The following is an 18,133-nucleotide window of genomic DNA, read 5'->3' as shown; positions in this document are numbered from 1 at the left end:
TCTAATTTAAAATTTTATTTTTTCCATTAAAGTGTCTTAAAACTTCTGGCAAAGAATTAAGGGTCTGTTGACATATTTGTAAAATAGTGGGATTAATTACTATTAATATGGTAGCTTTATTTTAAACATAAACTTCACATCTCCTTTATTGTCAGATGGTTAATCATGTTGATATAAGGAGAAATTGGGACTACCTTCTATTACTTATACTATGGTATTAAGTATACACATTGTTTGAGAGTTATTCTTACAATAAGTGTTGCATGGGATCCGGTATATTGTTATTTACTAAATTATGGACTGAAAGTGTAAATAAACTTATTCCAACCAAAACTATATTTTTAGGGCACCTCTAATAGAAATTTGTATTTTTGACATTTAATTTTAGAACATTCAGCAAATGACAGGAAATAGTCAACAAAAAGCGCATTCGCAAAGAGAGGATATTAATCAGGAACATCTAGCAAGCCTTTTAATAATGTGTAAGTGTAAACATTTTTATATTTACATCTGTGTAGTAAATGTACTTGTATCTGTGGGAAGTAAATGTATTCATTTTTGGTTGCTGAGCGAATAAAGCTGAGTTCTATTTGCGATTTAAATTAAATGGAAACGTGTGTTAACCATATAGAAATTAATGTTTTGTCGGGCTCTCTTCTCTTTGTTTGTCCTTATGTTGTTATTACGAGTATTAATCAAAAGTGGGTGAAGGCGATGTGAGTATATATTTTGACAACTCTTTGTACTAAAATGAAATAAAAAAGAAAACAAATACATTCGTTTCGTTTTCGTCAAATCGTTTGTTACGGTGGAGTTGGTGGTAGTGGTGGTGGAAGTCACTGGATATACATACATATAGATAGACTAAGTTCGTAACGTGAAAGTCCAACAACATTGTATAGATAAAAGTATAAAAATACCACAGAACAAAGTTGTTCAAAATTTTATAAAATTAAAATAAAAAAATATAGACGATATGTTCATTGTATCGAAAACCGAAAAATAGTTTATAAAATTAATGGATTAAAATAAAACTCAATAAAGGTACTACGATTTTAAAGTAAAATAAAATTGTTGAATAGAAAAATTTGCAATTATGACAAAGAAATCCTTCACATAAATAGAAATATACATACACATACTATACATGTGTGTGCGTTGTGGTATATACAAATACATTAATCACATACATTCATATATACATATATGTATGTAAGACCGAAGGATAAAAATGTTTTAATTTTTTTCTGTGTTAAAAACTATTTACTAATAGTTGAAATTTTTTTTAATAAATTAATTAAAAACAATAAGTGATTTTGGTTTCTAATAGCAAGAATATTTATACTGGAACTTTTAACATTTTAAACGAGGAATAATACTTGCATTCGTGTCATTGTCCCACCCAATCATTGGAGGAACTTCACTTCACACATATATTGATTATAATATAAATGTAAAAATGTATATATAGTTGTATGTATGTGCGTACGTATAATTATTAATGTTTATATTACTCTAAACAAACTAATAGAGACCATCATCATCTCATCACCATTCTCATCATTGTACAAAATATATCGTCATATGTAATCCAAAAAGCCCTAAGTCACATTGAACAAATTTTTCAGGAGAAGCAAAAAAAACCGTCTAAAATGATAAATAAACCAAATATGTTCAACATTTTCTCAAGTTAAGCTTATTTCTTATTGACAAATTATTATTTGAAGAAAAATTTGCGATTTTTGTTTTACTTACGGAGATATGAAACTTACGTCCTTGAGAATTTGTTTTTTTTGAAACCCAAAAAGGCCTAAGTTATGAACGTATACTAGTACGTCTTGCTAATTAAATAGTCAAAATTTGATTTTCAGTTCAAATGATTCAAACATAAATACATATGTATGTAATAACATATGTACATCGAATCCAATCAAGATCATGTATGTATGTATAATGATATAAATATGAGCCTAATATACATATACATAGTATCATATGTGTGTTGATACTATGAAAAGTCGAAAGCCAAAGTGAATGTGATTAACAAAACGGTTCCAGGTTAAAAATCTTAATAATATTTATTTCTCGGCAGTGAGTAACGGACGTGTCAAATAAATACACATACACACATAAGTATACATATATGTATGTACACGCACATTATGTTGACATACATACAGTTTCATAAATGAATATAATAACTAAATACATATATACTTACATTAAATACAAAGGAATCCCAAATATTGTACCACGGGCTCCTGGGATCCGTTTCAATATTGAAATTGATGTGATATGAAATACGAAAATCTACGAAAATTTTATTTCTTTCCATATTGGTCGTGAATTTTGTGTGTTTATAAATTCGTATAGAGTTAATTGCTATCATCAAACTTCCATTTGCCTCTCTAAACAGTGAAAATTTGTGTGATATTAGAAACCGGAAAAAATAAAAATTTTTCGGTTGTGACCCCAGAATATAGATTTTTTATACATTAACAAAATTTATTTATTTTTATACATGATTGTCTAAAAGCAACATATTCTATTAGCAATCAAGTTGTAGCTACTAAAATATATCAACAGTGATTGTGAACAGAACTTTGCGCTAAGCCATTAGTTTATGTTGTCAAATAATAACATCTTAGTTTTTTTTTTTTTTTGGTAAACAGCTGTCGGTTTATGATTTCAGTGTTACCACTTTATTGTTATTTATGCCAAAATCAGTTGAATTTTTGTTTATTTTTTTGTTATTTATTTATTTGTGACTTTCACGATAACAATAATTAGATACAAAAATTGTCAATATCACATATTACACTTAAAGCCATTAATATTTTGCTTTATCACGTAATCGAAAATGCTACTTGCATGAAAATTAATATTTCGAATGTATAAATATGTATATATAAACAAAATAGGTTCGTTTATAATTCTGTTAAAAAAGGTATAAAACTAGATAACACTTATAAATAAATTTTCACATCTGTTAAACAGTGTGCTTAATAAAAACATATAATATAAATCACAGTCAGTTATTAAGCATAACAAACAACGAGATCATTTAAAAATGAATATTACTATATAATATTAAGTTATATAAAATAGGATGAGCCTAACCGCGGTGGGTGCTCGGGGAGGACTTCCGATAAAATTCCGGTTGCTAATAGACGTCCTGAACAAGGGTGTTCCCAGAATTGCCAAGTAAAATACCCACTGGGGACAAATATAATGCATCCAGCTAGCCTATATTGCAATCATCACAATAAATCCCGTTCATTAGGATATTATCGTGGAATTCCAATCTATTCACAAAGTCTCTCTGTAGGGAAAAAGCATATTGGCAGAGTGGGACAATTGGCGCCAATCGTAGACGTATTCATTCGAGTAACGTTTAGTGAGAGTTTCAAAATGTCTGTTTACACAGCTTCGCAGTATTTTCCTTTCAAAGAATTCCAGTTCCTTTGCAACTGATGGTGAGATGGTAAACCAAATTTAAAATGCATATAATAAGCCGGATCTCATCTTATAACAGTTTTGTAAACCAATAGTTTTGTTTTTTGAGGTAAATATTTGCTGTTTAAAATTTCTGAAAACATACCCGTAATTCTTTTACATTTCAGTAAGAGCCACCTTACATGGTTATTAAATCTGAACAGTTTATCGAATACTACCCTCAAAGGATAGTTGCAGGGACTTGCTTCCTGGTACAACAAAAATAGGGCACTTTCCCGAGGCATTTCGTATACATATTGCCTCGGATTTTGGCGCATTAATTTCAATTCCCAATATTTTATAAAAATTATCAATAATAGAAAGATGGTGTGAGACTTTGTTTAGGGCTGCCTGTGCTGATACGTCTTGACTGAAAATCAAACAATTATCTGCATATAATATTGCCATTGAATCATGTGTTTCATGAGGGAAGTCATTTTAATATATATTTAAAAAAATGGAGCCAATACGCTGTCATGTGGCACTCCGCTTTTTACTTGACCAAATTCAGAACTCTTCGAATTAATTTGTACGCAGAATTGCCGATCAGAAAAGTAACTTGAGAATAATTTCACTAAATACGGATCGATCTCCAGGTTGATTAATTTATACAGGATTCCTTTGTGCCACGTAGTATCGAACGCCTTCTGAATATCTAGTGACACGGCTACAGTACATTGTTGTTGTCTTAAATTATTTGTCACGTTACTATGAAATTTTAATAGTGCATGCGCTGTTGAATATGACCGCCTGAAGCCAAATTGAAAACAGGATATCGGATCAATTACCAATACATTTTCCAGCTTCTGCTTTAATATATGTTCCAGAATTTTACCCACATTTTTCCAGCAAGATGGAAAGTAGCCATTGTTGATACAATTATTAAAAAGTATTGTAAGAAATTCTATTGTTACATCAGGTAATCTCCTTAGGAGGAAGTTGGAAATGTCATCTATACCGGAAGACTTTTTACTGTTTATAGTTTGCATGATATTTTTCACTGTGGCTGCTTTAACAAAATGAAAAGAATCTTCATTTTCCAAGGAGTTAAGTGTGTCGTCGAAGGAGTATATGGATGAAGGAATGTTATACATAAAAGACGAATTGCGGTCGTCAATACCAGTTACACCTCTCTGGGGCCGTTTTTCGGCATAAATTTCAGAATAATAGTTTCGGAAAATCTCACATTTCTCATTGTCGTCAAATGTAGGCGTATCCCCAAACATCATCTTATCACAAAATGAAAATTTCTTATTGCCATTTGTTCGGTAAATTTCCTTGAAAGCATTAGGCCCAGCCTATTACCAACTCTATGATAAATCTGTTTAAGTTGTTTTTGCTAAAATTGTTTAATACTATAAAAGTTCTTAATTTTGTCCGAAATGATGATTTTTTTATTTCCAATATAAAATTTTTGTGAGTGCATGTTAGCTACAGAATTGCATAAAATCAGATATTAATTGATCTATTTCTTCATTTGGAAGATTCCTGTTGTTAGGTGGCATTAGAACAGATGTTTGCACTTCCATGTCACGACGAAAATTCATCCAATTTGTATTGCCGTTATGATTACGGTCCCCCTAAGAACAATGTTTAGAATTAAGATTTCCACCAACTACTACACCGTTAAAAGCTGTCGAGGCTCTCGAAAGACCGTTGCTGATGGTGGCTTCGTTTGAATTACATGGAATGTAAAGCGACCCAATTAAGATTTCCTTACGGGTGTTTTCAATATTCACCCCGATTTTCAAGAAAACATTATTAAAATTAATTTCGTTAATTCTAATTCTGCTATAAGAAATGGTGTTATTTATCATAATTCCAACCGCAGTTAATACAAATTGGTTCTTCATTCTTCTTACCACATTCACCAGGTTCATGTTGTTCCACACATTTTACACATTTAAATTCACGATTGCATTTTTTCGCCATGTGACCCCAAAGCCGGCATTTGCGGCATTGAATCTCACGTTCATTAAAAATGTATTTGATGTGTGTTATATCCTTAAGTCCCTTACCCTGCTGAAGGGTGACCAGATATAAGCCAGTGTCGCTATTGTTTCTCTTAGAATAATTAGGACGTTATCTATAGTATTAGGTATTTCATTGTCCAAGAAACTTTAACACCCTTCGCCTCAGTCTTGAAGTGCAGACCACGAATGACTAAAGACATTTGACGAAGTTCTTTTGGTGTACGAATTTATCTTCTTTTCCTTTAGCAAGGCCATCATCTCGTTATACATATTAATATCTGCAATAAACAGTTTACTTTTACGTCTATGTATTAATATTCTTTATCTTGAAGTTAATTTTCGGTTTTCTCGCCTCAAGTTGGTCTACAAGAACCTTTACATTCACGTCTTACATAATTATTGGTGGGCAAAATAATTTGCTTGTCTTGGCCTCCGGCCGGGTGCTACTCTTGCCAACATTAGGTATATACAAATCAGCAAGTATTCGGAAATAGTTTTGAGAGTTATTAGCACTGCCACCATAACCTATCCTGGAATTATCAACACCTGTTAGTAAATCCAAATCATATCTCTTCCTTTTCATCGTGCAAATGCTGCCGTTTTCGCACATACTGCTACCGCATACAAGGCAGCCATTTTCAGTCGTTGTTGCCTGTGTAGCCACCGCAACTTCCCCACCAGACACCATTGGATCCATGGTATAAAAAATATTAGAAGGTAGTTTCAATTTCTATTTCTGTCAGCCTGATTAACCATCTGACAATAAAGGCGATTTGAAGTTCATGTTTAAAGTAATGCTACCATATTAATGCCATTTACGCTTGTTAAGTTTAATAAACCCATCATCAAAAAAGAAAGTATCAATCAATCCTTTGGTAATACATCGAAATAGTGGTTGTAGAACCTAAATTGTATACATATGTATATGAGTCCTATGATGACCATCATCAAAAAAGATAAAATATCAATCAATCCTTTGGTAGTACATCGAAATAGTGGTTATAGAACCTAAATTGTATACATATGTATATGAGTCCAATGACGATCTAGACATGTCCGTCCATCAGTTTAATTATGATAGTGAAAGTGATTGGTCCATTATATGACCGTTGTCAGAAAAAGCATTACTGACATTATGTAAGTAGACACGGTTGTTAGACATTTTACTGCCAACGTTGTAAGATCTGACAACCGTTTATACTTAGCTTAGAATTCGAATTTAACACACATTCTGTTAACTTAAAATAATAAAAAAGGATAATAGGAAAAGAAACACTAAATTACTGTTCATCTTGTTAGTACAAAAAATAGTTCATGAACGATTTTTAAATTTAGCAACTTGATTCTTGTGCAAAAATACATAATTTGTAAATTTGCTAAATCTCATAAATCCCATTAAAATTGTTTATTAATAAACTACACATTTTTGTTTAAAAACTCCTCAAAGTCTTTTTCTAGATGTGGCAACGCTCCCTTTGAATATTTATAAATAAAATAAAGTTCAAAAATCTCCATTCTTGTCAAACAAATAAAATTGAAACAACCTTCTATTTTTTAAATCATGATTGGATCCATATCCAACACACCATAAAAACGACTTATCGTCCCTTAGTAGGCTTACCAGACGTACTGTTTTCAGCAGTACGCGTACTTTTTTTTAGTAATTGTACTTTTAACTGCATAACCCCTAAAGAAGTACGCAAATGTACTTCTTTTTAGTATTTGTACTTCTTTTTGTACTTTTTTTGTATTTTACCATAATTTTATAGGTATAAATATGACCATAGACAATTATTCTACTTATAGAATCGCTATTTAAGGACTTAATAGATAATTCTCATCCATTTGATATGAGGTTTGGATGCCTTTGTCATGTATTAAATAATACATTTATTAAAAATACTTTAAAGTTATTATCATTTGATTTAGACATCAATGTAATGAAAGTTTTTAATGAATTTTCGAAATAAAAAAATTTGAAATCTGAAGGACATGTTTGAATGTTAAAATGGTCTGTAATGTACCATTCGATGACTTTATCCATCACCGCTGTGGAACGATTTAAAGAAAAACGATCCTGCCATTCTAATTTTTCGTGAATGAAGTATCTGAGGAAGTTGGAAGAAAGTTATTGACTTGTAATAATTGATATGTTTTAAATAAAAAAGAGCTAAATGGCAAATTTGAATATCAGAATAAAATTGTATGGGTTTTTATAACGTTTTTCTATCAACAATATATCAGTTCGAGTTCTCGGTAATTTGTAACAATTTGTTACTATATTCCGTTCGCGTACTTTACAAAATTTGCAACGAGAGAGTATGAGAATGATAAATATGACAGTTCGTTGATAGAGAATTTTTTACTGGATATTTTTTCTCCAGTAAAAGATATCAAACATATGAATGTTCACAACAAATTGTTGATATTTGAAAATGTAAACAAACCAAACAAAACAAAAATTTGGTGAATTCGACATTTTTTAAAGAAAAAAATATAAATTAATAACACACGAATATTAAAAAATGACTTGTAATTGGATTAATTATAAATTTATTTCTCATAAATTAGTTTTCAATTGAGTTTGTTGTGAAAAATCATAACAACCTATATCAATATAGCGTTTTTAGAACAATTTAATTGAATTTTTTTTTTTAAATAAACAATTGTACTTTTTTCTACTCAATTGTACTGCTTTTTTAACTACGATGTACGTTTTTTGTTGATTTCAAATCTGGCAAGCCTATCCCTTAGTCATATCGTCAAAAATATACAAATAAATATATATTATTATATTATTCTACAAAAATAATTTTATCAGAAAAAAGTCAATCGATCACCTTGAATTGTTGTGGATGTGCTGAAATAAACAATCGGCAACACTTAAATTCTTTAAGCACATTGGCAAGGCGAATTCACATAAGGTGGTGTTATTCAACCTACTGATTTTTTTCTTCACTTGACTGGTTCGCACTGATGTTAGAATTTGTTTTTGTTTACATTTTTATATTTAAAAATTTCCTTTAAAACAGAGAGAAACTTTGTTAGTATTTTGATTATTTATGTAAAACAATCTTAAAATATCAAGCATTTTGTAAACAAATATTTTTCTTATATAAATAATGACATAATTGGTACGCATGTACCAACTTACTGTAACAAAATTTTTTCTATTAAATGTTTTCTAAAATATCTCGAAAAATAATAAGAAGGAAAAATGGGATATTTATTAAAATTTTATTTATAAAAAATCGATATTTAAATATAACATTACCTTTTATTTTAGATTAACTTTTCATTCATGTTTTTCAATTTGTAAAAATTTTGTCGACATTTTAATTGTTTTGTTTGTTTGGTTTGTTTGTAGTATTCTATTTTTTAGTATTATTTAGGAAAAATCAGAGTTGCATCACTAAAAACTATTAGATTTTGTTTTGTATGGGAAATCTAGTTGAAATCAACTAGATTTGGCTCGAAATCTCATAACTACTAGATTTCGTTATAGTGTAAATGGGCTAAAATATTTTATATTTACACTTTGCATAAATCTGGAAAACTATTGTAGTTAGAAACCTCAAAATCGTTAAGTGGGATTTTTATTTATACATATTCGTTTTAGGTTAGCAAGGACACTGGGTATAGCTAGTATGTTTATATATTTGTATGTTTGAACGTTATAGACTACTAAACGGCTGAACCGATTTTATTCAAATTTTCACAGCGTATTCCTGTATGTCTGGAATAGGTAATAGGCTACTTTTTATTTTGAAATTCCAAGTGGAAGCCACGCCCATATTAAGAAAATATTAAATACGTATATTTGAGATAATATAACAGTTAGAGTCCTAAAATTTTGTTGGAGCAACTTTTGTGTCAATATAATTATTTAGGACAAAAAGTAGGCATTAGGGGGCGTGGCACCTCCCATATAAATTAAATACAAAAATTCGTTTATCTTGGAAACTATTACAGTTAGAATCTTCGAATTTTGCACGAATAACTTTAACATCCATCTAAACATTTTGCGTAATAAATTGGGGGAGCGGCACCACCCATATTAATTAAAGACAAAAATTCCTTTATCTGGAAAACCAATGGAACTAAATTCTTCAAATTTTACACGAAGAACTTAAATATTCATCTGAACATTTTGAAGAAAAAAAATAGCGGACTTTCATCTGGGGGTGCTTGAAGCCCCCATATGAATCAAATAGAAAAATTTGTATATCTGAGAAACTATTAGAGCTAGAATCTTCAAATTTTACATGAAGAACTTTGAAATTCATGTGAACATTTAGAGCATAACGGGCGGACTTTCAATGGGTGGCTTGGCACAACATATTACAAAATTTCTATATAACGTATTATTTTATAACGTATTATAAATCTGGAAAACTATTGTGGTTAAAATCTTCAAAATCGTTAAGTGGTATTTTTATTTATACTTATTCCTTTTAGGGTAGCAAAGCACAGTGGGTATAGCTAGTAATTAATATATCTTGATGCGTACCAAATGCAAAAACAAATTACATGGAAAAATTTGTTGTTGTCGAACTGCCTCCACCTAATTTGAATTCGCCTTGATCCTTAGCGACATCAAATTAGATGTCTCAAACCAAGGCGAATTCACATAAGGTGGTGACAGTATTTTGCTTTTGCATTTGGTTCACGTAGATGTCAAACAGTAAGTACGGCGAATTCATTTCAGGAATTTTTTTTTTAATTTGTGTATTTTATTAAAAAAAAATAAAGATATTCAAATTTGTGAAGAAAATATATCCTGAATTGAATAATGTTTGTTTCAAACAAAAAAATCCGTCAAATTAATTGCAAAATTTAAGTGCCTGAAATTATGTAAAACTTAATTTTTTGTGAAAAATAAACATAAAAAAGTTCATGTTCATGAAAAACAAATTTTTTGCAAAAAATAATGGACTACTTAGTTATATTAAAATTTTAAATAATAACATGATGTGTTATGTATAACGTGACCAGACATCCCGCCAAAAGTGGGATTATCCAGCTTTTTAAAAGTTGATGCCGACTTAGATTTCAATCCCGTGTTTTTACATAACAGGTTAATCATCTTTAATTGTATTGTAATCAATTTGGGATTAATTATTTAAAAGTTTAAAATTTAAACTTTAAATTAGGAAATATTCTAGTATTTTTAATAACATAAAAAAATAGGTTTAAAATAGACATCCGCTTTTAAATAACAATTTTTCACTTCGTTTTTTAAAGTTAATGACCTAAAAAATCATATTATTTTAAGTGACAAGTAAAAATTAACTTTTTTTACCCGTTACTTTTTACTGTGCTATTTTGCCGAGTGAGTTACAATAAAAATTTCAATCCAATTTTATGACCAGTATTTTAATGGAGATTTTAATTATTTATCTGATCGCCAGAACCCATTTATACTTATTTACCGATCTGGAGAACTAAGTATTTCCGCACAGATAACCAGATAAGAAACCATTGACAGCTCTCAAAAAAGGAAATTCGAGCCGTAGGTTTTGTTAACATTTCTTTATATTTTTTTGAATTCCACCATTCCGCGTTTTACGCTCTTCAAACTTTTTGCGCTTTATAAGCAAGTTACACACCACGCGTCATTTTGATCTTTCTCTGAATGTTTTTTAACACTATTACTGTTTAAAACCCAAAATTTCAAGTTTTTGTTTAAATTTTTAATATTTTTCTTTCATTGTTTTGAAATATATTTCATATTAGTATACATATTTTTATTCTACACAAAACAAAATACAACTCTGATCAGCTGCCGACGCGTCAAAAGTTGAAAGTTGCTGAACTTTTCGCGGCAGACCCGTTACAAACTACAGTGTGTAACTTGTTAAATAAAAATACACTATTTCAACTTTTTTGACAGAAGCCTATAACGCTTCTTTAAACATGGAAGAAATTGTATGTGAAGAAGAATTGCAAAAAAAAATGATTTTATTAAGTATTTGCTTAAATTCTAATTAAAAGTGTATTGGTAAAATCTTTCCAATATAAACGAATTTCATTATAAGACAGGTAAAAAAATAAATTTATATTTTTAAATATAGCTGAATATTTTCATTCATTGAATGAAATTTTATTCATGGGACTAGATAGTAATACGTTTTATCAAAATAGTTATCAAAATTCCGATAATTAAAATAAGTTCATAAAAAGCCAGAAATGGTTATAAATAAGTTTGCCTGCAATGCAATTTGTTTTTTACATTTGAAAAAAATCAACTAAAAAGTGAAAAGAGATGGATATTTGTCCCTTTTTAAAATCTGCCGTGATTCATTAGTGCAGGTCTACTTTTTTTTTAAAAACTTTTGATTTTGTGTGTGAGAGAAAGTGAAAGAAATATCATTCATCTCTCTCGCGGTACGGAAACTTGTTTTGTTAGTGCCCGTCTACACTAGAAAACTTTTTGGGAAACTTTTGATTTTGAGTGAGAGAGAAAAATATATAATTCATTTCCCTCGCGGTACGGAGTTTCTCGTACTCGGAAACTTGTTTTGTTTCTCAACTAAAGTTTGCTAGTGTGGTCCAGCACTTATTCTTCTCATTCGTACAAAAGCAAATCAATGCAATTAACAAGTAGTTTCTGAAACAAAATTTTCTATGTGTAAAAAAAAACTTTAAAAGAGAATTAAGAAATAGTTTCTCAATTAAAGTTTCCTTGTGTAGACCAGCACTTATACATTTTCTTTTGTTGATTTTTCGTAAATTTTTTTGTTGCCTCCGCCATATTGCTAAAAACAGCTGATTCCAGTCTATGAGTAGTTTATGTATTTCCGTTATGTATTTCCTTTTTATTTTTTTAACTGATATTTCAGAGTGATTTTATCGAATTTTCCGGATATACTATGTTTTCTCCTTATTCTGCTTTTAGTCAGAATTCTCGAGGAACATACGAAATATTCTGTATAAAAAGTTTTATTTATACAGGTGTTTTAATAACATAGGATAGCAACAAATTTAAGAAGTCGAAAGGAAGGATTGTTACCCAAAATTCAAATCTGGCATTAGAAACCCAGAATAGTATGACTTGCTCTCAGGTCTAAAAATGTTTTGCCCTGTGTAATTTCAAATACAAATTTTAAAGACATTTATCAATACGCGAATGTTATATAATCACAATCATAAAATTATACCGGAATATCGTTCAAGCCATGTTTATATTTCGGTTCTTTTTCATCACTTACATAGTCTTCCTAATATCGAACGAACATTTGGTTCGAAACTATCATTTTCCTATATTATTATTCAAAACTTTTTATGGTTTACCATTTTAATACATTTGAATAAAACTAGTTTACAAATTAAAATTTTTTGTTTACTCATGTATTGAAACATATTTTTAAAAAGGTCTAGGTTAGGCTAGGTTGATAGGATAATGTGTACTACATCAAATCCGAAGAAATACACCTAGGCCACTATCAGGCCTGTTGTGCACTGCTTTTCATAAAAAAAGTTGTTCACTGAATGTATATTTTTCAATCTTCAGAAACTAATTCGTAAGAATCTTCCAATCAGTGTTAGTCAGGAATGTTACTTCCAAAATACTTTTATCTAACTTCGACCAATGCCTGACAGTGGCAAAAAAGTGTTACAGAGTTTCACTGCCCTCTCCACATGCTCTACATTCGTCTGAATCCGCACGTCAAATTTTGTATAGATGTCCTCGTCACCTGATATCGCCCTAATTGCCTTATGGCTGTCGGTAAATATATTAAGGGCAGTGGGACTTCTGTATCGAAGCTTGTGTTATGATTAGGTAAACTGTGCTATATTTCTGGGTCTTCAATATAGAACCCCAGCCCCACTTTGTCCCCTAATTTAGAGCCGTGTAACAACGGATTCCTACTGGTATTTGGATTAATGTTTCGCTTGACCAAGACATTTTATCTGGTAAAGAGCCGTTCGGCTGTAAGCGCAACTTTATATCTTAAATATGTTTCAATTGGTGGAATATCTAGCAACGTTTCCTGAGTCTTGAGTTGAAGTAGTACACATGGCACCACTTATATCCAAGCAGCATGTACGCTAAACTCCCTGTATTAGTTTGAGATTACACTTTTTGTCCAAATCAGTCCATCAGATTATTGAAGCATAAGCTAGAATTGGTCTAATTACACTTTTATAAAACCAATTTGTCATAATAGGACTAAGACCCAATTTCATGCCCATAGTTCTTCTACATATCGCCCAGCACCGATCTGCCTTGTTGATCCTATCCTCTATGTGGTGTCTCCATTTCAATTTCCGGTCAAGGATTACACTTTAGTACTTAACATTGTCTTTCACCGGTATCTTCTTGTCCAGGAAGCAATGTTCAGTATATGTAAAAATTTTTGTCTTTCTTGTGAAAATACAGATTTCTGTCTTCGCCGAGTAACGATTTCAGACCCTCCTCAGCTCTTCTACATAAGTAATTTGGATCCTTTCCCTTTAAAAGTATTACGACATCGTATCCATAAAAGACAACTCTAAATACTTTCTCGGTTAGTGTCCTTAGGAGGTTATTAATCGTAGTAACCCAGAGTAAAGGTGACAAAATGCCACACTGGTATACCGCGAAATACCTTTTTCCTGTACATCTCGCAGCTTATTCATCTGTTCCTTAGCATGTAGTTGAAGCAGTTACGGAGCACCCGGTCAACATAAAACTGGTCTAGGGATTGAATAAGAGTATCAGTGTGCATGTTATTTAAGGCGCCGTCGACGTTAATACATACCGCCAGTGTATACAGTTTGCTATCGAAGGATTCACCTAAGTAGTGGACAACTTCGTTTAAAGCCGATTCCACTGATCGTCCCTTTACATAAGCATGCTGCTTATATTTAAGGTCTTTGTCTTGTATACTGCTTTTAAACATACTATCGACTATCCGTTCCAAGTTTTTAAGTAAGAAGGACGTAAGGCTTTTCGGTCGATAGGACTTAAGTTTCGCATAGCTAGGTTTCCCTGGTTTGGGTATAAATATTACCTTTGCATTGCCATTTAACTGGGGTATATGACAATTTAAAGCATGCAGTGAATATCTGAGACAGATGTACGGTAATCAGTCACGCCTCCATCTCCAAAAGTTCCGGGAATATGCCATCCGGCCCTGCAGCTTTATAGGGAGCAAAACTCTTGATTGCCTCTTTAACCAAATATGATGTAATAACAATTGCCGTGTTAGCCTTATTCGATATTAGCCTGTTATTCGATATACCGAATGAGAAGTGAGAGTTCATTAGGAGTTTCATTGTCTCTTCCATATCCTCCAGCCTCCTGCCCATGTCATCGACCATAGATTCCGGTTGGACATGAGTTTGGGATAGGAATTTTTTTATCTTTGATACGTCATTTACGCTATCTACCTATTCACAGAAGTTTCCTAATTATCATTTGGCTTTTGGATCGATTTTCATATATTCACCAAGTTTATTACGACACTCATACTAGTATACTGCGGTCTTTTTACGCCGTCTCCGGTTAAATAGTTTGCGAAGAGTCTTCCCAAGGTTCCGGATCTCCCCAGTTACCCAGGGTTTCTCCTGGGCAAATCTCTGCAGAGGGCAGCTGTCCTCGAACGATTCAACCAAGGCATTTGTGAACGTTTCTACTTTGGCGTCTATATTCTCTTTATTTTGTCATTGAAATGTGTCCTGTCCTAAACGGTTCTTTAGTAAGGTCCCGAACATTGTCCAATTAGTTTAGACTTATTCCGAAAGGTGGCTTTATTACATAAGTTCAGTGTGATCAAGTCTTTAGTATTAAGAAGTCCGTAAGGGCTTGTCCAACTCCCACCAAGCTACATGGTTTTAGGATTTGGCTTAACGTTAGCAGTATGGCTACTGATGCTGTGATCTTAGGTTTTTAGTGTCCTTTGCGAGGCTGTTACATCCCTTCCAATAAGCACCTTTCCAATTTTGAATATGACAGCTTTAGAGTGAAGTAATCCCTACCTTTTTTCTTGGCAAGACTAGCCATGGAATTCTTCTCGATACCTACTACAAATAGAGTTCCTTAGATTCTTCTTTCCTGTAAAAGACATCCCATTTTTAAACGGCCAGTTCAGCATTTTGACCTCCAAGAATTTCCACACTGAAAATAATCCATGCCTAATGTACACGAAAAATGTTGTACATTGTACGAAATCCTTCGTGGTTTCGCACCACGAAATTCTTTCGTAATATATACGAAATTGTACGAAATATTTTAGTAAAATGCAAAATAATTTTATATAATTTTAGAAAAAAAATTTGTTCATATTACGATTTTTTTAAAGACATAAATATTTTAGTTCTTTTAAAATAATTATTGTAAATTTAGAAAAAGATTGCGAATTAAAAAAAAACAAATTTTTTATGTTTAAAAAAAAACATAAAAAAATTTACAGGAAATTAGGCAGCTAATTTCCTGTAAATTAAAAATTACGTTTTATTTAACTCCCTTAAAATTACGAAAATAACAAAAAAAAAGCGATTGCGTGTTTCACTATCTTATTGTTGCCTAGATCTTCTATTTTACTCTAATGATCTATTGGAATTTTGCCTGTAGAATTATCGAGATCGTAAACTGCCTAGCATAGATCTTCCCGATGTCTTCTTCTGGCAACATTGGCGTAAGATGGCGGCTCTTTTCGTTTTTCACCGTCTTGTTTCTCCTTCATAGTTTTTCGGGACTTCTTTTGAGATACCGTTACCTTCGAGGTTGGTTTCGCCGACATGTTCGTCTTGTCACGTTGTCACCCTTACTCGCAGGATTCTGACTTGAGGTTTCTTTGAGTGAAGTGTGGCTTGGCTTAGACTGTGTATTAGAAGACGGGGAGCTCTTTTTTTCTTAGGTTTATTCTCAGTTGTCAACTCCTCGGGAGACTTGAACATTTTTGCCTCAGATCTTGTGAGAGAGCCCGACTTTTCCTGTGGAGTGCCGTGGGATTAACTATCTATGATTTCCTGAAGCATCTTTTTCAGCTCCCTTCCCTGTACCGTTACCTTCGAGGTTGGTTTCGCCGACATGTTCGTCTTGTCACGTTGTCACCCTTACTCGCAGGATTCTGACTTGAGGTTTCTTTGAGTGAAGTGTGGCTTGGCTTAGACTGTGTATTAGAAGACGGGGAGCTCTTTTTTTCTTAGGTTTATTCTCAGTTGTCAACTCCTCGGGAGACTTGAACATTTTTGCCTCAGATCTTGTGAGAGAGCCCGACTTTTCCTGTGGAGTGCCGTGGGATTAACTATCTATGATTTCCTGAAGCATCTTTTTCAGCTCCCTTCCCTGTGTTCCAGATAGTCTTTTCTTAGTAATATATAGTTTAGCTATTGCATCACTCACCTCTTTCACCATTTGCTCTAATTCATCCTTTTTGTGATTTGCAATAATGGTGTTATTATTATCATCTGAGGATTCAGAGTCGGAGCTCTCACCTATATTTAAAGACTGAGGTAGCTTAGAGCTCTCCGCCGGTACTCTGTTATTTAGGCCCTGCACCGTAAATTTTATATTTTTATTTTCCATGTATGTTTTTTTCAGTGTGCTAAAGCTGGGGGAGGACTGTAACGAACTTAAACCCCGAAAGGCCCTAATCCTAAAAAGACAGTGGAAATTAGGTGAAGTTCTTGTCCCTATCAAATTAGCAGCATTCATTACACAATATTCAAAAAATACAGGTAGAAATTATACCAAATCGACCAATGAATAAAAAAAACAAAACTAGTAAAAAAAAATAATGATGAAGAAGTTTAGTTGAGGAGGAAAAGTTGTTGTTTTAACCTCCTATAATTCTCTACCCACCCGTCCTTGCCATCTATGTTTATCACTCTCAGATAGACCTAAAATGAACTACCTATAAATGGACCTTAAAGTAAATTATGTTAAAATAGTAAACAAACTTAAAAAAAAATTGTGTTATATTAAACATAAAAACAAAGTTAAGCAAAAACAAGTAAGAAATTATAGTCGGGCGAGGCCGACCATATAATACCCTACATCTGTTACAAAAATAAAATGTGATTTAGTTTTCATAATAAAGCATTTAAGTTGAAGTGTACCTTGTCTCAGATATACTTAAGCCATTTATTGTTGAATAAAATTGTGGACGTATAAGTCAAATTTTAAAGGAGGCCTTGTATAGGGGCTATGGTCAAACGAGACCCTATAATTATAAAATTCATGAGAGTCATAATGGCTAGAACTTGGTTTTGCAGCTTTTTGTCGAGATACGATTATATTAAACATAATTATGAACTTGAAAGCCCTATTCGTCGGGTTCATTTATATGGGGGCTAGGTGAAATAATGGACCGATCTTAACCATTTTCAATAGGCTTCGTCTCCGGTACCATAGAAGATCATGTGCCAAATTTCATTGAATTATCATCAAAATTGCGACCTGGTGGCAAATTCTGGCATTCGATATCGATCGAGACCTTCATAGAATTTTATAAAAATTTATTAGAAATTTCGGTCGCTTTCGAATGACAGAATTTCGCCCCTGTACTTTGATTACAAGGTTTACAAACCCTATTCAGGGGTTCAGTTGTATGGGGGCTAGGTGAAATAATGGACCGATCCTAACAATTTTCAATAGGGTTCGTCCCATGGACAATAGAAGATCATGTACCAAATTTGATTGAATTATCTTCAAAATTGCGACCTGTAGTTTGATT

General features: G+C 32.0%; 1 protein-coding gene across 1 annotated transcript in view; it reads left to right on the top strand.

The window, feature by feature from the left end:
• Positions 1 to 808: 808 nt before the first annotated feature.
• Positions 809 to 18,133, top strand: part of LOC119604601 — a 211,216-nt gene continuing 193,891 nt past the window's right edge. Inside the window, exon 1 of the mRNA XM_037957327.1 lies at positions 809 to 1,044. The gene's annotated coding sequence lies outside the window, so the exon portion shown is untranslated. The remainder of the gene's footprint in view (positions 1,045 to 18,133) is intronic.

Source organism: Lucilia sericata, unplaced genomic scaffold (assembly GCF_015586225.1).
Source record: "Lucilia sericata isolate MDLA Ls3-8-SP2 unplaced genomic scaffold, ASM1558622v1 Contig000408F_arrow, whole genome shotgun sequence".
Taxonomy (NCBI): Eukaryota; Metazoa; Arthropoda; class Insecta; order Diptera; family Calliphoridae; genus Lucilia; species Lucilia sericata.
The sequence above is the reverse complement of the archived record's forward strand: the minus strand, read 5'-3'. Positions and strand labels throughout refer to the sequence as shown.